Source organism: Papio anubis, chromosome X (genome assembly GCF_008728515.1).
Source record: "Papio anubis isolate 15944 chromosome X, Panubis1.0, whole genome shotgun sequence".
NCBI classification, from domain to species: Eukaryota; Metazoa; Chordata; class Mammalia; order Primates; family Cercopithecidae; genus Papio; species Papio anubis.
The window spans coordinates 21,543,567-21,571,066 of record NC_044996.1 but is presented as its reverse complement, the minus strand read 5'-3'; positions in this window follow the sequence as shown (position 1 = coordinate 21,571,066).

Genomic DNA, 27,500 nt, shown 5'->3' with positions numbered 1-27,500 from the left:
GCTCCACCACGAGCCCACTTAACGATCCAAAACAAAATGGGCCCCACCACAGGGGGCAGGCTTCTTTTATTGCGGGTGTATGGCTCCACCCCCAAGGATCCTGATTGGTTGTGACTGAAACAATTGACCCGGATACTGTCCACTCCCACCTTCTCTATAACAGGAAAGTCAGTCCACACCCTGGGCCTTTGCTCCTCATTGGTGGGAAGCATTATTGCTTGGAGGTTTTGCGCGTGCAGTGGCAGGAACCGCCACTTCCGTTTCCTGTGGGGAACAGAAGGAAAAAACTATCACTAAGTAACTCCCACGAGACTTTCAGCGTGGTTCTCACACTGAATTCAAATAACGCGCTAACCACTTTTACATTTTTTGCATATTATTGCCTTGAACGGGAAAGATCTTCCCAGCCATTTCTACCATTGGGATGAGACTCAATTCGTAGCAGGGAATTGAAACCCGCCCCTCAGCATTTATGTTTGGGAAAAAGGAACGGGTGTGATGTCAGGACAGGGATTTCCAGTGAAAAATGAGCCTAAATAGCTGCACACCTAACAATCGTGCATAGGAATTAAGGCATTAAATTGGGAATGGTGCCGCCATTGCAGACCAGTTAAACAGAATGGGCATTGAACTAAGTGAGCATAGGCAATTAGGAAAGAGTTTATGTGACTGGGAGAATGGATGTGGGTGATAAGAGGACTGAGGAAGGGGATCACGAATAGAACCAGGAAATGGCCATACTAGCGTTTGAATCCATGACACTCTAGCACCAATGTCTGTGTCGTAGATCACTATTTAAGAGTAATCAGCCTCCTACTGGAATGTCCTTTCCCTCCATCTCTGCCCACCAATTAGGTCCCAGCTCAAATGCAGCCTCTCCATGATGCATTCACTGATCCTTTCCCTCTCTTAACAGGCCCTCTCTTGCTGCTACCAGGTGGGGAATATGGGAAAACATTAGAATTGGGATGCAAGGGAGTACTGTCAGCACTGGCATCAGTTAGCACTGGGCTGGATGTGGCGAGAAGGACCCAGATGTGTACTGGGATGTTTGCCTTTGTTAGATTGCAGAAATTCTGCAAAATCCAGCGCAGAAAATAAACTAGCCCATACCTGTCTCCTGACTGGTCAGAGAATTATAAATTTAGACTACAGTTGAAAGTAAACTTGGTAAGGCTGGGCGTGATGGTTCATGCCTGTAATCCCAGCACTTGGGAGGCCGAGCAGGTGGATCACCTGAAGTCAGGAGTCTGAGGTCAGCCTGACCAACATGGTGACACTGCGTTTCTACTAAAAGGACAAAAAGAAAAAAAAATGGTCGTGAGTGGTGGCGCGTTCCTGTAATCCCAGCTACTCGGGAGGCTGAGGAAGGAGAATCCCTTGAATCCAAGAGGCAGAGGTTGCAGTAAGTCGAGATAGTGCCACTGCACTCCAGCCTCGGCGACAGAGTGAGAGTTTGTCCAAAGAAAAAGAAAAAAAAAAGCACCCCAAAATATAAGATAAAATGCAAAATCAGCTCCCTGGCAGTCACTGTGCTGTCCCTGCACCTGCTCAACCAACCGTGGCATGTATTTCCTTATTTTTAAGTGAAAACCACCACAAAACCTTAGACAGCATACATGAGGGGACCAAAAGCAATATTTAAACAAATAAAATATTAGAGTCATCACTTTGGAAGGTAAAACACAACACTGTGACCAAATTCAGCTAAGGGACCCAAATTATCTTAAATCCAAAGCCCTCCAGACTATTTAAGTACGCTATTAAACATATTAAAGTATATTATTTGCTGCGCTTGGGGGTCCATGCCTGTAATCCCGGCACTTTGGGAGGCCGAGGCGGGTGGATCACCTGAGGTCAGGTGTTTGTGCCCAGCCTGAGCAATACGGCGAATCCCCGTCTCTACTAAAAATACAAAAACTAGCTACGCATCATGGCAGGCGCCTGTAATCTCAGTTACTCAGGAGGATGAGGTAGGAGAATCACTTGAACCCAGGAGGCGGAGGTTGCAGTGAGCCGAGATTGTGCCACTGCACTACAGCCTGTACGAGAGAATGAGACTCCATCTCAAACAAAAATAAAAGGAAAAGAAAAGAAAAAGTATACTACTACATTACGTATAGCCACATATAAAAAGCACACTACAAATGTCTAACTATTAATAACTATTACAAATGAAAAGCAAATTGATCTTACAATAGTGTGTGGAAGAAGTTGACACCCCAGACACACCAACGCTCCACCACAAGCCCACTTAACGATCCAAAACAAAATGGGCCCCGCCACAGGGGGCAGGCTTCTTTTATTGCGGGTGTATGGCTCCACCCCCAAAGATCCTGATTGGTTGTGACTGAAACAATTGACCCGGATACTGTACTCTCCCACCTTCTCTATAACAGGAAGGTCAGCCCACACCCTGGGCCTTTGCTCCTCATTGGTGGGAAGGATTATTCCTTGGAGGTTTTGCACGTGCAGTGGCAGGAACTGTGGGGAACGGAAGGAAAAAACTATCACTAAGTAACTCCCACGAGACTTTCAGCGTGGTTCCCACAATGAATTCAAATAACGTGCCAACCGCTTTTACATTTTTTGCGTATTATTGCCTTGAACGGGAAAGATCTTCCCAGCCATTTCTACCATTGGGATGAGACTCAGTTCGTAGCAGGGAATTGAAACCCACCCCTCAGCATTCCCTTTTTATTGGGAAAAAGGAACGGGTGTGATGTCAAGACAGGGATCTGCAGTGAAAAATGAGCCTAAATAGCTGCACACCTAACAATTGTGCATAAGAATTAAGGGCATTAAATTGGGAGTGGTGCCGCCATTGCAGACCAGTTAAACAGAATGGGCATTGAACTAAGTGAGCATAGGCAATTAGGAAAGAGTTTATACAACTGAGAGAATGGACGTGGGGTGATAAGAGGACTGAGGAAGGGGATCACGAATAGAACCAGGAAATGGCCATACTAGCGTTTGAATCCATGACACTCTAGCACCAATGTCTGTGTCGTAGATCACTATTTAAGAGTAATCAGCCTCCTACTGGAATGTCCTTTCCCTCCATCTCTGCCCACCAATTAGGTCCCAGCTCAAATGCAGCCTCTCCATGATGCATTCACTGATCCTTTCCCTCTCTTAACAGGCCCTCTCTTGCTGCTACCAGTAGGGAATATGGGAAAACATTAGAATTGGGGTGCAAGGGAGTACTGTCAGCACTGGCATCAGTTAGCACTGGGCTGGATGTGGCGAGAAGGACCCAGATGTGTACTGGGATGTTTGCCTTTGTTAGACTGCAGAAATTCTGCAAAATCCAGCGCAGAAAATAAACTAGCCCATACCTGTCTCCTGACTGGTCAGAGAATTATAAATTTAGACTACAGTTGAAAGTAAACTTGGTAAGGCTGGGCGTGGTGGCTCATGCCTGTAATCCCAGCACTTTGGGAGGCCGAGCAGGTGGATCACCTGAGGTCAGGAGTCTGAGGCCATCCTGGCCAACATGGTGAAACCACATTTCTACTAAAAGGGTGAAAAATTTAGCTGCGCTTCGTGGCGCGTTCCTGTGATCCCAGCTACTCGGGAGGCTGAGGAAGGAGAATCCCTTGAATCTCAACAGCAGAGGTTGCAGTGAGCCGAGATAGCGTCGCTGCACTCCAGCCTCGGCGACAGAGAGAGAGTCAATCCAAAGGAAAAGAAAAAAAAAGCACCCCAAAATATAAGATAAAATGCAAAATCAGCTCCCTGGTAGTCACTGTGCTGTCCCTGCACCTGCTCAACCAACCGTGGCATGTATTTCCTTATTTTTAAGTGAAAACCATCACAAAGCCTTAGACAGCATACATGAGGGGACCAAAAGCAATATTTAAACAAATAAAATATTAGAGTCATCACTTTGGAAGGTAAAACACAACACTGTGACCAAATTCAGCTAAGGGACCCAAATTGTCTTAAATCCGAAGCCCTCTAGACTGTTTAAGTATGCTATTAAATAGATTAAAGTATACTACTTACTGAGCATTGTGGCTCATGCCTGTAATCCCAGCTCTTTGGGTGGCTGAGGCGGTTGAATCACCTGAGGTCAGGTGTTTGTGCCCAGCCTGAGCAATATGGTGAATCCCCTTCTCTACCAAAAATACAAAAACTACCTAGGCATGGTGGCACACACTTGTAGTCCCAGCTACTTGGAAGGCTGAGACAGAAGAATCCCTTCAACCCGGGTGTCGGGGGTTGCAGTGAGCCGCGATCACACCATTGCACTCCAGCCTGGGTAACAGAGTCAGACTCCATTTAAAAAAAAAAAAAAATGTAAGTAAGCCAAACAACAAACTTGGTAAACCAAGTAAGGTACAATAGCCCCTAGGATTGGTCAGAGCCAGGAATTCAACCTATGTTGTTAACCACATTTGAGGATAGGTAGGAAGAAACCATTAAGAGAAGAAACTAGAAGAGTGTTTCCAATAAGATAAAGTGACTGAAATAAACAGGTGTACATGTACAGTAATGCGATGAGGTGGTATCTTCTGCTATTTCAGTTCTACTTAACTCTTCAGCGTTCTTCAAGTTGAAAGGACACCAAAGATTACATACTTCATTCCTCGGAGGCCCGTTGTTTTACGATTTAGATTGAATGCCCAAAGTGTGGTCTTCCATTTCATCCAAATCAGTTGGGAAGCTGCCTTTTTTATGTTATGGAGGTGAAATTCACATAACACACAATTAAGCATTTTGAAGTGAACAATTCGGTGGTATTTAGTACATTTACAATGTGCAACCACCACCTCTACACAGTCTTGAAACATTTGGCCCACCCCAGAAGGAATCCCAGTAGCATTGTTTATAACCTTCTCCTTCCCTTAGCCTCTGTAAACCAACAATCTGCTTTACATCTTCATGAGTTTGCTTATTCTGGACATTTCACATAAATGGAATCACATACGTGACCTTTTGTGTTTAGCCTTTTTCATTTAGTATACTGTTTTTGAGGTTTATTCATATTATAACATGTATCAGTCCTTTATTCCTTTTTATGGCTAAACAATATTGATTATATGTGGATACCAGAATTTCTTTATCCATTCACCCATTTATGAACATATGGACTGTATTCACCTTTTGTCTACTGTGATTAGTGCTGCTATGAATAGTCATGTACATGTACTCAGAGGGCTTCTTAACCATGCAGGTTTTTCACTCCACTTTAACCCTTCTGAATCAGAATCTTGTGGATGGGGTCAGGTATCTACATTTTAAGCAAGTATTCCAGGTGATTCTGATAGTTTCAGAATCATTTTGCTGAAGTTTGGGGTGGGAATCATAGTCTAGGTTGGGATTAAAAATAACCTACTGTAACTGTCCATGGACTGGGATGAAAAGAATTATACAGATATGCTAAGATGCTTCTAAAATTAAAACTTGGCTTTTGAAATAGTGATTAATAATCCAAACATTTTATGAGGCTAGGATAACCTTGATAGCCAAACTCAGGAAATGACAGGAGAAGAAATATTATAGGCCAAACTGGCTTATAAACATTTTATGCTGAAGTCCTGAGTATAACATTACTAAATCAAACCCATCAGTATATAAAGCAGGTATTGTTTACCCCACTAATGCAAGTGTAATTCAACTTTGCAAAACTGATCATAGTTCACCACATAAAAGCACTGAGCTACATATTTTCCATTCACCCAACCAAATTCATTCTTTACTTTCTCTATCTTGTTCTTTGTTACCTGAGGACCGACCTCTATGGACTACTGCATCATCCAGTCTGCCTTGTCTTTTGTCTTCCAGTTGTGTTAAACCACAGAGAAGCAGAGGTGAGAAATTTGAGAGGACATTAAAGAGGTCATTGCAGTGTCTGTATTCCCCCTCTAGAGTTACACTGCCTGCAAAAAAGCCCATCTCTCACAACTACAGATTTTCCTCATTCTAATAACTCTATTCTCTCCTCTTGTACCTTTATGGCTACTGGCAGTAACGGATTCCAATAGTTGCTAGACCCTGAGTTTATATCAAGTGTGTGCCACCATGCCTGGCTAATTTTTGTATTTTAGTAGAGACGGGCCTGGCCTTGTTGGCCAGGCTGGTCTCGAACTCCTGACTTCAAGTGATCCGCCTGCCTTGGCCTCCCAAAGTGCTGGGATTACAGGCATGAGCCACCATGCCTGGCCCAATTAATCTTCTGATAATGGTATGTGGTGCTCGTGAGGGCATTGAGCGATGCACACATTAATGGATAAAAACCATATGATCTATCGATAGTTGCAGGAAAAGGCTTTGGGTAATGTCAACTCATTCATGTATTTTTAAAAGTCTCAGCAAGCATGAAATAGATAATAATGTTCTTAAACCAATAAAGGATATATAACAAAACCTTTAAAAAATATCAGAATGAATGGCAAAAATGTATAAATGTTCTCACCAAAAGCAGAAATAGAAGTAAGATAACTTCTATGGCTACTAATAGTCAACATTATATTGGAGGTGCTCACTATGGAATTGACCCCCCAACCATAAAGGGATGAAAATTGAAAATGATGAGAGAATTTTGCCATTAATTGTAGATACCATAATTGTCTATATGTAAAATGCAAGCATATCTACAATCAAACTATTTTAAATAATAAGAGTTCCATAACTTTGTTTTCTATTATATAACTGCTAAAAAATACCTATGGAAAACAAAATAAAGACAAGGACCTTTTGGAATAAATGAGCTAGTCTCATTGTTCAACTCATCATTTTAACTTTTTAAAATGTCATGTGAAATTTTTTGCCTGTCATGGGAAATAGACTTTCTAAAACTGCAAAATCTGTTTTCAATTGAGTACATGTTCTATTAAATTCATTTTTACTTTATCAGAAACTGTTGGTCATAATAGAGGATTTCAAAAATTTCTTTCTTTTTTTTTGTTTTTTGAGACCATTTCACTCTGTCACCCAGGCTGGAGTGCAGTGGTGTGATCTCAGCTCACTGCAACCTCAGTCTCTCGAGCTCAGGTGGTCCTCCCACTTCAGCCTCTCGAATAACTGAGACTACACGTGCGCACCACCATGTCTTTCTAGTTATTTAAATTTTTTTGTAGAGATGGGGTTTCACCATGTTGCCCAGACTGGTCTGAAACTCCTGGACTCGAACGATTCACCCACCTCGGCCTCCCAAAGTTCTGGGATGACAGGTATGAACCACCGTGCCTGGTCAAATTTATTTCAAATAGCATCACCTTACTTATCTGTTTACAATTACGTTCAATAGTTTCTGAAATTTCTAAAATCTCCCTTCCTTCCTTTTTTTCTTCACTGTTCACAGAAGATTCTTTAATTCTGAATTTGATAGTTATTTTGTTCTAATAATGTTAAAGACATGATAATTTTCTGCATTTTTCTATCTAAATTTCTAACTATTTTAAACTTTTAATTCCTTTCCACATGGATATTTCTCCTTTTCCTAAACATTGCACCACTTAGCTGTTTGTATGCCGTATTTGTCTAAAAAGTGTTTAGTATATATTTAAAATGTTTATTATTAATTAATATAATATTTAACAAGTAAAAATATAGCAAAGATTTGATTAATTTATGTGACTTAAATTCATTCATATAAGTTATAATAGTTAACAAATATAACTTTTAAATTAATTCATTTAAATTATAATAATTAAAATCAAATATGTGCATATACATTTAGCATCAAAAATAACAATTTGCACCAAACAGCAGAAAATTACTCACTAGGTTTCCAGACAAATTTGCTTAAGAAAAAAATGGTGCAAAATAATTTTGTGTAAAAGAATGAATAATAGTTTTAAGTGAAATAAGTATAAAAGATTCCTGGTAACTTGACTATTTTCCTGCTTCAGAAAATATGTTTTTGTAAAATGTTGACATTTGATCAAGTTTCATTTGTGAAAAGTAAAATGTATTAAGAAACAGCTGTGTTTTTTATTTTATATTTTTTTATTTTGTTATACTTTAATTTCTGGGATACATGTGCAGAATGTGTGGGTTTGTTACATAGGTATACACCTGCCGTGGTGGTTTGCTGCACCCATCAATCCATCATGTATATTAGGTATTTCTCCTAATGCTATCCCTCTTCTAGCTCCCCACCCCCCGACAGGCCCCAGTGTGTGATGTTCCCATTCCTGTGTCCATGTGTTCTCACTGTTCAGCTCCCACTTATGATTGAGAACATGCAGTGTTTGGTTTTCTGTTCCTTTGTTAGTTTGCTGAGAATGATGGTTTCTAGCTTTATCCATGTCCCTGCAAAGGACATGAACTCATCCTTTTTTATGGCCGCATAGTATTCCATGGTGTGTATGTGTCACATTTTCTTTATCCAGTCGATCATTGATGGACATTTTGGTTGGTTCCCAGTCTTTGCTGTTGTGAATAGTGCTGCAATTAAAAAAACGTGTGCATGTGTCTTTATAGTAGAATGATTTACCATCCTCTGGGTTTATACCCAGTAATAGGATTGCTGAGTCAAACGGTATTTCTGGTTCTAGATCCTTGAGGAATTGCCACACTGTTTTCCACAATGGTTGAACTAATTTACACTCCCAAAAACAGTGTAAAGTGTTCCTATTTCTCCACATCCTCTCCAGCATCTGTTGTTTCCTGACTTTTTAATGACTGCCTTTCTAACTGATGTGAGATGGTACCTCATTATGGTTTTGATTTGCATTTCTCTAATGACCAGTGATGATGAGCTTTTTTTCATATGTTTGTTGGCTGCATTCAAACACATATTTGTAATAAAATAAAAATTTCCCTTTTATCCTACATTATTGTAGACTGAAACTATAAACAATAGGAAAAAATTGTCAGCTTCCATCATGATCATATCCACATAAGTTCTAGAACAGGAAAGGCTAAACTATGATGTTATAAATTACAACCAGGGTTGTTTGGGAGAATTGGAGCAGATGCTGAATTGAACTATATATATATGGGGAGTTTCTGGTTGATAGTATTATTCTATATCTTTATTTGTGTTTTGGCTGCCCAGATGCATAGATCTGTCAAAAGCTTGCAAATGATATTCTTAAGATTAGTACATTCATTATATATAAATTGTACCTAATAGAAAATAGGCAAGCATATTCTAGTTTTGCAAAAGCAGTGTGAGATCCTAACAGCCTTTCCCTCCTGCTAATTGTAACTATAAATTTTGGATAAAATATGAAAACTAGCCGGGCACCATGGTGCACACCTTTGATCCCAGCATTTTGGGAGGCCAAGGCGGGTAGATTGCTTGAGCCCAGAAGTTTGAGACAAGCCTGGGCAACATGGCAAAACCCGGTCTCTACAAATACAAAAAAAAAAAAAAAAAAATTAGCTTGTCATGGTGTCACACGCCTGTAGTCCAAGCTACTAGGGAGGTGAAGGTGAAAGTGTCACTTGAGCCCCAGAGGTCGAGGCTTCAGTGAGCAGAGATCGTGCCACTGCACTCCAGCCTAGGCAACAAAGTGAGACCCTGTCTCAAAAAAAAAAAAAAAAAAAAAAAACACAAACAACAACAACAACAAAAAACCCTACCATCTGTGGATGGATAAAACAATCCAACCAAAACACAAGGATTATCCAAATGGATTTTAAAACCATATGATCCAACTACATGCTGTCTATAGAATATGTACTTTAAACAAAATAAAGAAATTGAAAATAAAGGGATGGAAAAGGATATATCATGCAAATAACAATCATTGGAAAGTTGGAGTGGTTATACTAATATCAGACAAAATAGACTTTAAAACAAAAAATGTTATTGAGATAAAGACACTTTATAATGGCAAAGGGTCAATCTATCTGGAAGATATAATAAGTATAAACATATATGGTAAAGAAAAGTTTAATACAAAGTACATTAAACAAAACTGACAGAACTGAGGAGATAAACAATTCACAATAACATTTATAGAATTTAGTACCTCACTTTCAATAATAAATGGAACACCTTAAAAGATCAACAAAGCAATGGAAGAGTTGAAGAACACTATAAACCAATTAGTGCTAACAAATATCTCTAGAACATAGAGTATGTTCCCCAACGAAATTGCAATTAAAACAGTAATTAATAATAAGTATAAATTCGAGAAACTCACTCGTAAGTGGAAATTAAACAATACACTCAAGCACCTAATAGACCAAGAAGAAATTAAAAGGGAAATGAGAAAATACTTTGAGATGGGATGCAGCTAAAGTAGTAATTTGAGAGAAATAGACCATCTGAACAGACCTATATCAAGGTAAAAGACTGAATCAGTAATTTTAAAAACTATACCCAAAACAAGGCTCTGCCAGGTGGCTTCACCAATCAATTATAAAAAACATTCAAAGAACAATACCAATTTGTTATGGTTAATTTAATCTGTCAACTTGACTAGGCCACAGGATGCCCAGATAGCTGGTTCACCATTTCTGGGTGTGTCTGTGAGATGTTTCCAGAAGAGATTAATGCTTGAATTGGCAGACTGAGGGAAGCAAATAACCCTCCCCAGTATGGGTGGACTCATCCAATCTATAGAGGACCTGAATAGAACAAAAAGGTGAAGGAAAGTTGAGTGAACTCTGACAGCTGAATTGAGAAATTAGTCTTCTCCTGCCCTTAGTGCTCTTGGTTCTAAGGCCTTCAGACTCTGACTGGAATCCACAATATCAGTTTTCTGACTCTTACACCCTTAAATGATGTCACTGGCTTTCCTGGGTCTCCAGCTTACAGATGGAATATTGTGGGACTCCTTAGCCTCTATAATCATGTAAATGTAAACCAATATTTTATAATAATTACCTTGTAATAAATATCTTATAAGTCTCTCCATATATATACAAATATATACTCATGTGTGTGTGTATATACATATATATATATATGTATATACACACACTATCATGTGGGTCTCTTTATATGTGTGTGTGTATATATCTATACACACTTTGTAGATGGCAGTCAGCTTCTTTCTCTAGTCACTTGAGTATTTGCTCAATGGGCCCACGAATCTAAGAGTCCATGGTGACAGGGATGGATGCTATGAATGGGCTGAACAACATAGGTGTCCTCTTATCAAGGCTGGCTTGGATAATACTAGTGTTGAGTATCTAATCTACCAAGAGTAGAAACCAACATTGAATCTCCGATATAGCATCATTTTCTATGGTGACCAGCCAACTACCTGGTAGCAGATGGATTACATTAGATGTCTTTCATCATTGGTGGGGAAGAGTTTCATCCTCACAGGAATGGACACGTACTCTGTTTACGGATTTGTCTTCCTTTCCTATAGTGCTTCTTCCAGTAGCACCATCTGGGGATTCATAGAATGTCTTATCTACCATCATGGCATTCTATGGAGAATTATGGCCATGTGTCACTTAACGGGAATACATTCTGGGAAATGTATAATTAGGTGATTTTGTCAATGTGCAAATGTTATAGAATGTACTTACACAAACCTAGATGGTATAGCCCCTTGCTCCTAGGCTACAAACCTGTACAGCATGTTACTGTACTGAATACTGTAGGCAATTGTAACACAATGGCAAGTATCTGTGTATCTAAACATAGAAAAGGTACAGTAGAAATATGTTATTAAAAATTTTTTTAAAAGGGTACACCCTAATAGGACTCTTACCACGAATGGAGCTTGCAGGACTGGAGGTTGCTTTGAGTCAGTGAGTGAGAGATGAGTGAATGTGAGGGCCTAGGACATTACTGTATACTACCATAGACTTTATAAACAATGTACACTGAGGCTAAACTACATATATAGAAATATTTTTCCTTTCTTCAATAATAAATTAATCTTAGCTTACTGTAACATTTTTACTCTATAAGCATTTAGATTTTTTAAAAACCTTTTTTGCCTTTTGTAATAACACTTAGCTTAAAACACAAACACAGCTGGGAGTGGTGGCTTATGCTTATAATCTCAACACTTTGGGAGGCTGAGGCAGGAGGATCTCTTGAGCCCAGGAGTTCTAGACCTGCTTGGGCAACATAGTGAGACCTTGTCTCTACAAAAAATAAAAGAATAGCCAGGCACCTTGGTGGGTGCCTGTGGTCTTAGCTACTCGGGAGGCTAAAGTGGAAGGATTGCTTGAGCCCAGGAGGTTGAGACTGCAGTGAGCCAAGATCATGCCACTGTACTCCAACCTAGGCAATAGAGTGAGACCCTGTCTCAAAAAAGTAATAATAATAATAATAATAGTTTTTTAATCACATTGTACAGCTGTACAAAAGTATTTTCTTTTTTACATCCTATTTCCATAAGTTTTGTAATTAATTTTAAAAAATTTTTAACCTTTTTTGTTAAAAACGAAGACACAAACACACACATTAGCCTAGGCCTACACAGGGTCAAGATCATCCATGTTACTGTCTTCCACCTCCATACTTTGTCCCACTGAAATGTCTTCAGGAGCAATAACATGCATGGAGCTGTCATCTCTTATGATAACAATGCCTTTCTCTGGAATACTTCCTGAAAAGCCTGCCTGAGACTAATTTACAGTTAACTTTTAAAAAATAAGTAGAAGGAGTACACTCTAAAATAGTGATTAATTAAAAGTAAAGTATAGTAAAGATATAAACCAGTAATATCATCATTTGTTATCATCATCAAGTATTATATACTGTTCATAATTGTATGTGCAAGACTTTTTTTTCTATGACTGGCAGCACAATAGGTTTGGTTACACCAGCATCATCATAAACACATGAGTAATGCATTGCACTATAGTGTTACTAGGTGATAGGAATCTTTCAGTTCCATTATAATCTTATGAGTCTACCTTCATATATGTGGACCATCGTTTACCAAAATGCAGTTACACAGTGCGTGACTATATGCATCACCAAGGAACTCATCTCACAGCAAAGAAAGTGTGCAGCAAAGCCCTCATGCCACGGAAATAACTGCTCTTATGACACAATCCAGAGATAGCTGGTCTAATTGAAAGGTGAAATTGGTTACTGAACACTCAGTTACAACATCAAATGGGAGAAAACATCCTGTGAGGATGGGATTCAGTCTCACAGGATGTAGTTTTTGCTTTAAATCAGAGCAGAATTATCTGGTACTGTTTCCCTCATAGCCAGATCACATAGTTCCAGAAATTAAGGTGTGGAAGTGGGAATGACTCCCGTCACTATTGCAACTAATAACTAACTCACACCATTTTTGCCTCCCATTCCAGCAACTTGGAGCTCTGTTGCATTGGCGATCACGTGCTTCCACCAAGAGATACAAAATAGTTACACTGAATTGGAAGTTGAGACTATACTGCCTGAATGTATGGGGCTTCTCATACCACTGAACTAACAGGAGAAAAAGGGATTACTGACTGGAGAGACTGATCCAGATTATCAAGAGGAAATCTGTTTGCTGCTATACAATGCAATCAAGAATTACTATATCTGGAATCCAGGAGATTCTCTGAGGTGCTTCTCGAAACTTCTATGTCCAATAGTAAAGGTTAATGGAAAACTATAGCACCCCCACCCAAAGCAAGATGACTGAGTAATCACACCCTTCAGGAATAAAAGTTTGGAGCACTCTGCCATGTAAAAAAAACTAAGAGCAGCTGAAGTTCTGGCTGAGGACAAAGTAAATAGAAATTTTTTCAACTACTAATTGAAGAAAATGGCCATAGATATCAACTACAACCATGTGAACAGTTAGAGAAACAAGAATTGTGGTAGCTTTTCATATTTTCTCTTTACTTGATATGTACATGTGTTAATCTGTATATACTAGCCATTTGTTCTCCTCTTTCTTTTTTCCTATCTTTGTTCTTATGTACACATTATTGGAGCCTAGTTCTATAGCTTAGTGTTTAAATAACAGCATATTCAGTGAGACTGTGACTAAGTTTGAGGAATAATTCTCACTCAATATATCTATGGATATAATGACTTCAAACTGCATGTCTTTTCATTTTGCAAAAGGACAAGAACACTTCTAAAGACATTAGTGTATTTTCTTATGTCAAAATGTAAACAGTTTAGATTATGAGGTAATTTAAATGTATGTAGAGGGTTCATATGGAAGCTTAGTAGCCAAAGGGGTGGACTGTACCAGTTACCAATTCATTGCTTCTCATCTCTGAATTTGCCCTTCAGTGTCTGCTCTGTAAAACTGCACTGGATGGTTTAGTATTCCTCCTTTGTAGTAAACATGATGAGATTTGTCAGCAGAAGAGAATGGAGGAATTGCATAAGGAAGGAGGCTTCTCTTACTGGTGCACTGTGGTTTTGTTTTGTTTTTGTTAGTCAGTGATGCAGGTGGGTGGGAATATCCAGTGAAGCCCAAGCCAAGATGCATAACAGGAACATGCAGCCCTTTTGCAAACTCATAGTTGTGGCCCATCCCTAGTGCCTACCTTTGTGTGGTCTTCAGAATATGGACTCCACATGCTCCATGTCTTATATCTGCAGCCATATCCCAACTCCCTCTGCAAGTCTGCCTGCCAGTGGTGACACAACTATGTACCAAAGAATTGTTCCCGGCAGCCCTGCCAATATGAACACTTCATGTTCCAGGCCTCACAGCAGCAATAGTGTCCCAAAACTCATGCTGTTTTGACGCAAATAGTGTCCCAAAACCCACCCACTAGCTTTGCCTCACCAGCACCCTGGATGGTTGTTGTTTCCTGTTTGTCCAGTGACTGCAGACTCTCACTGCCCAGAAACACAGTGAAATTCTCCATCATCCAGTGGTTAGCATCCACACCTTTTCCTCAGCCTTGGTAAGGCATTTTCCTTCAGCCAGGCATGGTGGTTCATGCCTGCAATTCCAGCACTTTGGGAGGCCAAGGCAGGAGGATCAGTTGAGCCCAGGAGTTTAAGACAAGCTGGACAACAAAGTAACACCCTGTCTCTACAAAAAAAGTATGCAAAATTAGCCAGGCATAGTGGCACAGGCCTATAGTCCCAGATACTCAGGAGGATGAAGTGGGAGGATCACTTGAGCCCCTGGAGATTGAGTCTGCAGTGAGCTGTGATTGTGCCATTGCATTGCAGCCTGGGTGACAGAGCGAGATCCTGTTTCAAAGAAAAAAAAAGGGAATTCCCGTTCCAACTTTGTTTAGTACTCTCCTCAGCCCTAGGGTACACATTTTATTTCTCTTTCAATATTTATATTAACCTCCTATCTTATTTAATAATTCTTTATATTAAACTTCTGTTCAAATTACTATATGGATTTAGTCTCTTGATTGGATTCAGGCCTATATAAGAAAAGTCTAGCCAGCTTGACTGGGTGGGGGAAAAAAAACAGCAAAGATACAAATCATCAATATCAGGAGTGAAAGAAGGGAAATCATAACTTAAATTATATAGCGAAGCATTATATATAACACAACATATTCCAGCAACTATCTGCTTCTTTCTAGGGTTTTTCACTAGTTTTTCCGCTTCTCTCTTACTTCTTTTTATTTTTTATTTTTTATTATTATTATACTTTAAGTTCTAGGGTACATGTGCATAACGTGCAGGTTTGTTACATATGTATACTTGTGCCATGTTGCTGTGCTGACAATGGAGTGCACAGGGCTTCAGGCTTGAGATTCTATCCACCCTTATCCAGGTTGTGATTTAATCTGCTGTCATGGCTTAAATATTATTTATCTATCTATCTACACAGACACATATGTACATGTGTGCATGTATGCATATGTGTATGCATGTGTGTATGTACATGTGTACATAAACATGTACATAAGCATTTAGCAATCTAGCATAATACCTGACACATAGTAACTGATTAAAAAATGGTATTTGTTTCTACATAAATGGTAGTTATTATTACAGATAAGGTACCTACCTCAGAATAGGTGCCAGAAAGTTCCTTCCCTTCTTTCTTGTTCTTAGGTTGGCTCCCATGCACATGTGACTTCCTTCCCTGCTTGTACTCCTGAACTGCCCACCTTTGTCTCTGGAGCATCCTCCATCCACACCCTCTCACTCTCACCTCATAACTGGGACCTTGGGCTTCCTACTAAAGATGGGGAACAGGCATGCATCTTTGTATCTGCCTTCTGGGCTAACTATTTGACTCTGTTCACAAGTAATGCTCTATGATCAGCTCTTTGCTAACCTCACCTGGCCTAATCCAGCATCTGTCACAGTTGGTGGGATGACCATCGGCCCAGAGAGGCTCAGCTCTGTCCTAGTTCTGACAAGGATTTCATGGAAATAGTTCCCTAGAGAATTCAGGCTAATGCATCCCTTTCTCTGGGAGACAGGGATGAAGAGGAGTTGGCTAGCTCAATCTGATATCACCAAAAGGGAAAATTCAGCCACTTCAAAACAGTTTCTATCAAAATTATTCAGGACTACTCATGGCTACATAAGCATTATATGCGGAGAAAGCGAAAATCATATTAAAGTCCCAGTCCTCACATGGTTGCCTTTCTGAACTAAACTCAGCTCTGGATCTAAGTGCTGGGACCTACCTAAGATACAACTCTATTCCTGAACATCAAACCTCTCTTCCTATCATGGAATCATGAGCTACTACAAAGGAGGGGATGGGCAATAAGAGTACTTTTTCTGTTACTTAACTGTATGTTGCATAAGATGTCAACTTGTACTTGGGCAGGGAAGTTCATTCTCTTGGGGGCAGAGAGCCTGAATTATCTCCCTCAACAACTGTCAGAAGAATAAGCATAAATTGATACTGTCATTCATGGGCAATTTCGTTGCCAAGAATGACATCTAATCTTTTGACCTAGAAACCACTTACCATCATAAGATCTCAATGAATGAGTGATTACGAAGTTTCTGAGAGAAACAGTAGCTCACTACACCATTAAAAAGCAGGCTCTGACCTTTTCTAAGTAACAACTAAGCCTGCTTTTACATAATGATATGTGCTATCTGGAGAGCAAAGCATATATCTTTTTAATTAATTGACTAGAAACAGACTTATGAAAAGGAAATGGAAACACTAGCTGGTAATATTCCTCCTTTATGTCATAATAATTCTTTTATTTACCTCAACTCTTGACACTTGAGGGAAATCTTTATTTGCTGCCATGGTGCTCTCAAGGAACTGGCTTTGTACTGAAGATCATGTGCCAGGATAAGAGACCTCAGCTGGGCACCCGAGGATGCCAGAGTTCTAGGTGTGTACTTAATAGACCTATGACTTTGACCTCTGTTTCCCTATGTAAACATTGAAGGACTTGGACAAGATGACCCCTAAAGTCTCTTTGAGTTCAAACGATCTATAATACTAGTGTTTTAAATACAAAGAATCATCCTGCTTCCTTCCTTTCATTTCCCTTTCATCAGAGGGTCTTTGTTAGAGGATCAGTTAGATTTACCAAAGGATTCTAGTCATGAACACTTTCGTCCATTGTGTTTGATCCATTGGTGACAACATTCAAACAGCTGCAACTAGCCACAGCTAGTTTCTTCTCTAAGACTCCTTGCTGGTTCCTGATTCACCTGTACTTCTAAACATTGGAGTACCCAGAGCTCAAGACTTGGGCCTCTTCTCCATCTTTCTTAACCCCTGTGGTGACCTCATCTGTTCTCATGGTTTAAATACCATCTGGACAGTGATGACTCCATAATATATATATCCTCAGCCCAGCCCTCTCCTTTGTATTACAGTCATATATACCCAACTGCCTACAGTGTGGAATCCAAATTAGGGAAGAGGAGTCAGGCTGGAGGGACCAGGGGAAAGCAAAAAGAAAAAGCAGATAAGCTATAAGTCTGCCTTTCTTTGTGATCCAGGACACATAGTCCTCCTGCGCAAATAACTCACAATCTTCCTGCACCCAACTTATCCCTAGACCCTCAACTGATAGAAAAATGCAAGTTAGCTCAGTGCAACCTTGGCATTATCAATATTGCACAAAACCCCCTTCAGCACACAGCAACATTCTATAAAATCCCCAGCAAACCTTTGTCTCCTTGCAGTCAGCTTCTCCTTTGCTGGCCTGCCTGTTGTTTCCTTGCAACATATTTTCATACTTTCTCTAATAAATCTAACTTTCTTTACCTACAATTGTCTTAGTAAAGTCTTCTTACCCCCACCCCACCGACCTCAGATAGTCGCTGCTCTCCCATGACATACAAGACATCTCTTCTTGGGAGTTTGATAGGCACCTCACACTTAACATATCCAAAAAAAGCCTCCTCATTTTATTTATTTATTTATTTATTTATTTATTTATTTATTTTTGCCTAAAATAGCTCTTCCACCAATCTTTCCATCTTCAGAGATGGGAACCACTTAATTTCAGTTGCTCAGGCCAAAATCTTGCAGTTATTTTTGACTTCTCTTTCTGTCACACCCTCTGCCCAATCTATTAACAATCCTGCAATTTCTGTCTATAAAATATATATAGAATGCCATCACTTCTCACCATGCCCACTGCTTGATCCTTGATTGAAACCATCATCATCTCTCACCTAGATCATTTGCAGTAGCCTCCTGTATTCCTGCTTTTGATCTTACAGTCTTCTACACAATTCTCTATGTAACAAACAGAGGATTATGTTAAAATGTAAAATTATATCAGTCCAAAGCCCTTACAGCGGCCTGTACAAACCTAAACAATAGCTCTGCCCATTGGCAATGCAAGTTCATCTTTTATTCTTCTTCACCTCTCTCACTCCATTCCAGACACAGGGCTTCCTGTCTGTTTCTCAAACACAGCCAGACATTCTCCTGCCTCAGGGCCTTTGCATTTATTATTCTCCCTGCCCTGGATAGCTCTTTTCCAGGTATCCACAGAGCATACTGACTCCCTCACCTTCTTCAGATCTTGGTTGAAATGCCGTCTTATCAGTAAGACCTTCCTCAATAATCTTATTTAAAATTACACACATCTCCTGCCAAGCATCCCTTTCCCTCCTTCTCTTATTTATCTTTCATATAACACTTTTTATCCTGTTACACATCATCTATTTTACTTCCTTATTTGTTTATTGTCTGTGTGGGAGCCATAGACTCTTGGCCCCCTAAAGGTTTGCTAGAAATCACCGACTTGAAATGGATTGATTAATAGGAGAGAAAGCACATAAATTTATTTAACATGCATGCATGGGAGCCTTCAGAATGAAGATCCAACTTCCCAATGAGTTACAGAAACTTACATGCCATTTTGAAATTACAGAAAGAATGGGGGCTTAGATTCTGTTAAAAACAGATTATGGAAAGGAGAGAAGAGGCTTGGCTAGCAAAGGCGGCCTTGTTAGGCTGATGAAGCCTCCCTCAGAGAGAACAAATGGTAAATGTTTCTTTTCAGACTTTGTTTTTCTTTCTTTTATCTTAGGTTCACGAAGTATATGTGCATGTTTGTGACATGGGTAAATTGTGTGTTGTGAGGCTTTGCTGTACAGATAATTTTTTCATCCAGGTAATAAAACATATTATCCAACAGGTATTTTTTCCATCCTCACTTTCCTCCCACCCTCCACTCTCAAGAAGGCCTGGGTGTCTGTTGTTCCCTTCTTTGTGTCCATGTGTACTCAATGTTGAGCTTCCACTTATAAGTGAGAATATGTGGCATTTGGTTTTCTGTTTATGCATTAATTCACTTAGGATAATGGCCTCTGGCTGCATCCATGTTGCTGCAAAGCACATGATCTCATTCTTTTTTATGGCTGCATAGTATTTCATGGTATATATGTACCACATTTTCTTTAACCAGCCCACCATTGATGGGGTTGTAATGGGGTTGCTGGGTTGAATAATTCTGCTTTAAGTTCTTTGAGAAAACTCCAGACTGCTTTCCACAGTGGCTGAACTATTTTACATTCTTACCAGAAGTGTCTAAGTGTTCCCTTTTCTCTGTAACATTGTCAGCATCAGTTATTTTTGGACTTTTTAGTAATAGCCATTCTGACTGGTGTGAGATGATATCTCATTGTGGTTTTGATTCGCATTCCTCTAATTATTAGTGATGTTGAGCATTTTTTTCATGAGTTTTGGTGGTGTGTATGTCTTTTCTTGAGAAGTGCCTGTTCATATCTTTTGTTCCTTTTCAATGGAGTCATTTTCTGCTTTTTGATTTGTTTAAGTTCATTGCAGATTCTTGATATTAGACCTTTGTCAGATGCATAGTATGCGAATATTTTCTCCCATTCTGTAGGCTGTCTGTTTACTCTGTTGACAGTTTCTTTTGCTGTGCAGAAGTTCTTTAGTTTAATTAGGTCCCATTTGTCAATTTTTGTTTTTGTTGCAATTGCTTTTGGAGTCTTCATCATGAAATCTTTGCCAGGGACTATGTCCAGAATGGTATTTCCTAGGTTTTCTTTTAGGATTTTTATAGTTTTACGTCTTACATTTAAGCCCTTAATCCATCTTGAATTGATGTTTGTATATGGTGAAAGGAAGGGGTACAGTTTCAATCTTCTGCATATGGCTAGCCAGCTACCCCTGCACCATTTATTGAATAGGAAGTCTTTTCCCCATTGCTTGTTTTTGTTGTTTTTGTTGATTTTGTTGAACAGATGGCTGTAGGTGTGTGGCTTTATTTCTGAGTTCTCCAATCTGTTCCATTGGTCTGTGCATCTGTTTTTGTACCAGTACTGCTCTGTTTTGGTTACTGTAGCTTTGTAGTACAGTTTGAAGTCGAGTAGTGTGATGCCTCCAGCTTTGTTCTTTTTGCTTAGGATTGCATTGGGCTCTTTTTTGGTTCCACATGAATTTTAGAATGTTTTTTCTAATTCTGTGAAGAATGTCATTGGTAGTTTGACAGGAATAGCATTGAATCTGTAAATTGTTTGGGGCAGTATGGCCATACGAACAGTGGTGATTTTCCTATCCATAAGCAGGGAATATTTTTCCATTTGTTTTTGTTATCTCTTCTTTTCAGACTTTTAAAGGTGTCAGACTCTAAATCTCTCCCGGATCCAGAGAAAGGCAGAGAAAGGGGAGGGGGCATGGCTGCATTAATGGAGATTCTCTATAGATACAAATTTTCCCTACTTAAGACAGTTTTGCAAGGCCACTTCTGTCAGGATGGTCAGATGGCAACCATTTAAAAATATATCAAAGAAATATATTTTGGGAGTAAAAGTATTTTTTGAGACAGGATCTTGCTCTATTGCCCAGGCTGGAGTGCAGTGGCATGATCTCAGCTCACTGCAGCCTCAACCTCCCAGGCTCAAGCAATCCTCCCACCTCAGCCTCCCGAGTAGCTGAGACTTCTGGCATGCACCACCACATCCAGCTAAGTTTTGTATTATCAATAGAGGTAGAGTTTTCATGATGCTGCCCAGGGTGGTCTTGAACTTTTGGGCTCAAGTGATCCACCCACCTTGGCCTCCCAAAGTGCTGGGATTATAGGCATGAGCCACTGCACCCAGCTGGGATAAAATATTTTAATTTCCTTCACCTGTCTTTTCTCTTTAGCAGGTAAGCTCCTCTAAAACAGGGATTCTTGTCTGTTTTCCTAGTGCCTAGAAGAGTGCCTGGTACATAATAGGTGCTCAGTAAATATTTGTTTCATGAGTAAATAAACCGTCTTCACTGACCAGATGCCTCAGAGATTCACCTCCCTCTTGTTAGAAAATGATAAAATGGCTTTATAGAGTGAATTAGACTGTGAACAATAAGTGAAAAATACTTTGTAGATGCAGAAATGATTATTTCATTATCTGGCCAATGTACAAGGGACACATACAAATTGTTCTAATCACAGAGTGATGAAAGAGTAATGAACAACGGGTTCTTGAATAAGTGCAGGAAGAAAATAATGGATTGTAGTTTAAATGAAATTGGAATTCAATGGCCTGTATCACAGGCTTGCTTTATCTATTCTTTGAGCACTGTCATTTGAGGGAAATGTCCTTTAGAGAGAGAGAAAAAAATGAGTCAGAGAGACTGGCCAAGTAAAGAAATAGGCCTAGCACTTGCATTGAGTAGGTCAGTATTTAAATGCCTTTCATTGTGGATCTTTTACTTCCCAGATATAATTTTCTAGGTAATTTTCAACAATGAATCAAGTGAGTAGTTGCTCCCTTGCCTTGAAAACAAATTTTCTCTTATTCATAAAATTCACTGACAGCAACTGAAAATTCTGGCTACCTCTGATCAGATACCTTCTTCATCCAAATAAAATCAACTGAACAATAATTAGTAATGACGATTGTGTTTTCCAAGGTAGCTTTTCATTTAGGGTAGGTCTACAAAATATGGTTTATCTTTTCCTGGAGGCATTATAGCTGCTGGATGTAGAATAGAACATTAGGCAGGTAGATGTCATTGTTAAAGGGAAGGCCTCTCATCTGGGTCTTCACACGGTTCAGTGCCAAATGATAATTTCTAGTTGGGCATATGTGGAAGGTCTTACCTTAATTGAGCAAGATGCTGGATTACATTTGTACAATCATATATTCAAGACAATGAGACGATGGGCTGAGACCGCCCATAATGGTATAGCAAAAACAGAATATCTAGTCTTACTACAGCATATCAAAGTTTTAGAGTCGTCATACAAAAAAAAAGCACTTGAGCCCTGAGGAAGTTGGAGGCAATGACTTTTAAAAGAATAAATGAAGAATTGTCCATCACTCATGCCATTCATGTTAGGATTCTTATATGCATATTTCTTTGATAGGACTCCTATTCCTGCTTATACCTGAGACATAGAGCAGGAAATAATATTTTGTCACAAAGACAAGAAAAATCAATTACAGAATCCAAAGTCATGACACAGAAAGACATGCATTTTCCCTCAGCAGATCTCAGTGCCTTTATGTGAAAGTCACACAGAGAACTCAATCATTTCTACCCCTATCAGCAGCAGAGTTTTTTTAATGGTTACCAATTCAAATCACAATGGGAAATAGATACATATTCTTTACATTGACCACTATGCATATGTGTTTAAAACACTAAAGTGGCAAAGAGATCAGTTCTATAAATATGAATAAATTTATGTACTACTAATTCAGAAGTTCCATTAATAGTTCGAATAGCATCTCTTCTCAAATCTGTTACCAGGTAGTGTGATGTGTTTCTTTTTTTCTGATTTTCATCATTTAAAGATGTTCTCTGGTAAACAGTGCCTGTGGATACAGCATGATTACTAAATGTTTCAGCATCAGTTGCCTATTGCTGTGTAACAAACAACCCTAAAACTCCACAGCTTAGAACAACATCAATTTCTTAATTTCTTATGCTGTGTTGATTGATTGGGTGGTTCTTCTACTTTGTGTGGTGTTGCCTAGGTCCCTGGGATGGCTGGAAGATCCAAAATGGCTTTCTTCCCGGGGCTGACAATTGGTGCTGGCTCCTGGTTGGGAGCTTGGCTGAGGCTTTGGTTGGGGGCCTCAGTTTTCCTCCATGTGGCCATGTCTATGGGGCTTCTTGGGTTTTATCACAGTGTGGTGGCTGGACTCCAAGAAGAAACATTCCAACAGAAAGACAGAAACTGAAGATCGCTCAAGATTCAACCATGGAAGATTCCACCACATGGAATCTGTCACTTCCACCACATTCTGCTGGTCAAAACAAGTCACAGGGCCAGTCCAAATTTACCTCTCAGTGGGAGGAACGGCAAAAGCACACTGCAAAAGAGCATGTGGGATGGGAGCTCATGCTGCAACCAGCTTTAGGAACATATTCCACCACAATCCTGAAATTTGCTTTTTACTTTCCCTTTTGCTGCTTTCCTTCTCATTTTCTCCATATATTGGATTTTTAATCAGATCAGGTAGACGAACCAGATTAGAATATATTAAGTGCACAAGATGTTGTGCTCTTAATTTACAAACTATGTCAGTGTAGATCAATCATGGGGAATGGAACCAGGCAATATCTATCTGAGGATTTTAAGGAGCTCAAGGAAGAAATTGTGGTGCTGTTTGTTGAAATTGTGGTGCTGTTTGTTAAAATGTGTAGTCTGTGATTCTAGAAGTTTATTCTGCAAAAAAGAGCCCAAATTTCCTGCTGTCTATGTGCGAGGCACCATTATAAATATTTTATATTATTAATCATCTTATTTAATTTTCACAGCACTTTGAGGTGTATTTTGTTGTCTCCATTCTCTGGATGAGGAAATTGGGGTCCAGAAAATTAGATTAACTTGCCCAACTTATCATACCTAATAAACAGGTGGAGGCCAGGTGTGGTGGTGTGTGCCTGTGGTCCCAGCTACTCAGGAGGCTGTGGCTGGAGGATTGCTTAAGCCTGGGAGCTCAAGGCTGCAGTGAGCTATGATCACACACCACTGCACTCTTGCCTGGGCAACACAGCGAAACCCTGTCTCATAAATAAATAAATAAATGGACCTTCAAATTCAGTTATGTCCAACTCCAACTCCTTTGCCTGATGGGACCAGAGGGAGTCCTCTAAGGCACAAGAACCAGGGTAGGGGTCCTGATGGCTGATGTCTAAGGGAAGTAAATATTTACAGATCTACAGTAAAAGTTGGGAGGAAGGAGCAGCAGCTGGAATCATACAGGCTGCTCAAAATCAGGCTGGTTAGAAAAATTTGTAAAGGGCTACGATGAGCCAGAGATTAAATGTAACCTGCTTGTGAACAACAATATGGTTTGTTGGAGAAGAATTAAACAAGTTATTTTGTGAGATAACAGAGGATATGGATTCAATACATTTCTGTGTACCTACTATGGGAACTTATAACTTTCCAGAGGATTATTCTGAAAGTGAGAATTAACAAAACAAGAAACTACCTATACTGAGTCCTATGACAGCTGAAGGCCCTTGCAGCCACTTCTCCAGGGCAGTTGGAGAGGTTGATATGAGAAGTTTGTTCAAAGTCCATATCCTTCAACAAAGCGGGGAGCAAAATTCCACGGAGCTACAAATGGAAAGCTATTGAGGTGTGATGGAAGGAGTCTTCACTTTTACATCAGGCACATTCTTTTCGGAATCTTGATCTCAAACATATAACTGGTATGACCTTAGGGAACCCGTGTAACCTAGTTGAGGCTCAGTTTCCATATCAATAAATGGCGAATAATAGTATGTACTTTCCAGGGTAATTACGTGAAACAAGAAACAAATCTGGTTGTAGGCAGTGGCTCATGCCTGTAATCCCAACACTTTGGGAGGCCGAGGCAGGAGTATTGCTTGAGCCCAGGAATTCAATACCAGCCTGAGCAACATAGTGCGACTCTGTCTCTACACATTTTTTAATTAACTGGGCATGGTGGCATACACCTGTGGTCCCTGCTACTTGGGAAGCTGGGGCAGGAGGATCACTTGAGCCTAGGAGGCTGAGGCTGCAGTGAGCCATGACTGTGCTACTGCACTCCAGTCTGGGAGACAGAGCAAGATCCTGTCTCAAAAAATGGAAATCTGTATAAGTCCTAGCAGGAAGTGAATAAATATTTATTTTATGTTTACAGATGCTTACTACATGCTGAGCACTATTCTAAGCACTTCACAAAATTTAACTCATTTAATCCTCATAGCAACTTTCTAGGTATAAATACTAGGTGTAAATACTACTTACTAGGTATAAATACTATTATTTTCATTGCAGAGATGAGAAAACTGAGGCACAGAAAATCTGAATGACTTGCCCACGGTTGCACAGATAGTGAACAGGAGCACCGAGATTTGAACCCAGATAGTCTAGCTTGAGAGTCTGTCTGCACTCTTAACCGTTATATTATTTAAACATTAGGTTAAACTGCAATTTCTGAAGTCTCCATCATTAAAACCTTCTAATGATTTATCCAAACAGAAGGATTTTGTATTTTACTTTCCCCCATTAAATTTGAACTTCTGCAAGCTATTTTGATGCGGGAGGCACTATTAGCTGGCAGCATGTTCAAAAACACTGCAGCAATTTACCTTGTCTGCCAGGGCAAATTTTCCCAGGTACCATTGCTAAATAAATAGAGGTGGGGCCCTGGAGCCTCGGAGCCTGCCCCCTGCCCACCCCACACTCCACGATGTTGCCTGGATGCATCTTCAGCCCACACATCCCATTTTGTGTCTGCAGGCTGGGTCAAGGAGGTTGACAGAGTTTTCATTCTTTACAAGGTGATCATTAAGGACATACACTTTTATTTCTCTCTGTTAAATTGTGGATTCCATTCTATAAAAGCTAAAATGTAGTCTACAAGGGTGGGACAAAGTAGGCGGCTTGCCAGGCATCTGACTTTCTATTTAATTTAGATAGGAAGGGGTTGAGAGATCACAGTGCATGATTTAGCCTTATATCTTTCCATGCACCAGAAACTATCACTTCATAGGAAAGTAATAAAAAGCCAGCATGCACCTTGCTCCTTGATATAGGATTATGTCTAGTGGAGAAATAAAAGAATGACTTAGAGAGCAAGGTGTTAGGACTAGGCCAGTCCAGTTCAGGGCTAATAAGGATCTACTTTGACTCAGTTTGTTCTGTTGGGGAGTTGATCATTTAATGAACAAGAAACTGTCACTCTTGGGTATGTTCTGCTTCACTGCCTTTCTCACCCAGTTCCCTTGCACCATCCAGAGCAGCCTGACTCCTATCTACTTATCTTTCTCCTTGGAAATTCCCAACATGGAAGGGGCATTGTTCAGTCAAGACAGACCAAGAAAGGACATAAGGGAGAGGGTGCCTACCTGTCATTGCCTGGAGCAGGAGAGGGAGGAGGGAGTCTTTCAAATTCCCATTACAGCTTTTCAGTATTCTCCTTCCCACTGCTGGAAGTACTGAGCTTTGGTTCCATTAATACCCTTCCTATGCTCTGGGGAGATGCCAGGTTTGAGAAAGAGCTGCAATAACTGTCTGGTTTTTCTTTTCTTAATCTCATGGAGCCTAACCCTCAAATTTGAACCTTGAAGAAAAAAAAATCCTAAATATAACCAGTCAACCCTCATAAACTAGTTTCCTTTCCTTCACTCCTTCCTCTGTTTGTGTCTGTTAGAGAGACAGTACTGCATCGGGGTTACTGCATATACCTTGGGAAAGACTAATATTACTTAACTATCTGAATCTCAACTGCCTCATTCATATAATGTGGAAAAGAATAAAACTTACATCCATAGTGTTTTTGTGAGAATTTAAAGCATATAAAACATTTAGAAAAATATCCAGCACAAAGTAAGTGCTATGTAAGTGTTAGCTATTATTATGTCATGAAGAAGATAGGGATGGATGAAGATGAAAACAAACAGATGCTATAGAATTTCAGAATTCTGAAGATGAAAGCTCATCTAGAGATCAGCTGGTTTATGCCACTCATTTTACAGATAAGGAAACCAAGGCCCAGACAGAGGAAATGCTGTATTCCCATATTAAAACTCTTTCTATAATGTTACATCTCAGCTAATTTTATGCCTAAGGTGGTTTAACTCTGGTTTATCTATTCTTCCAGTCAACACATAGTAAAGGATTTTCATAATGCACAACTCCAGGAAGTTGTGCGATATAGTGGCTCTACATCTAGGTGGTGAAATGCTGTGGCCGATGGACTCTAGGTTGGCCTTCATAATCCCTACTCCTGGTGTTCACACCCTTGTGTGATTCCTTCCCCTTGAGTGTTGGCAGGACCTATGACTACTTCTAAC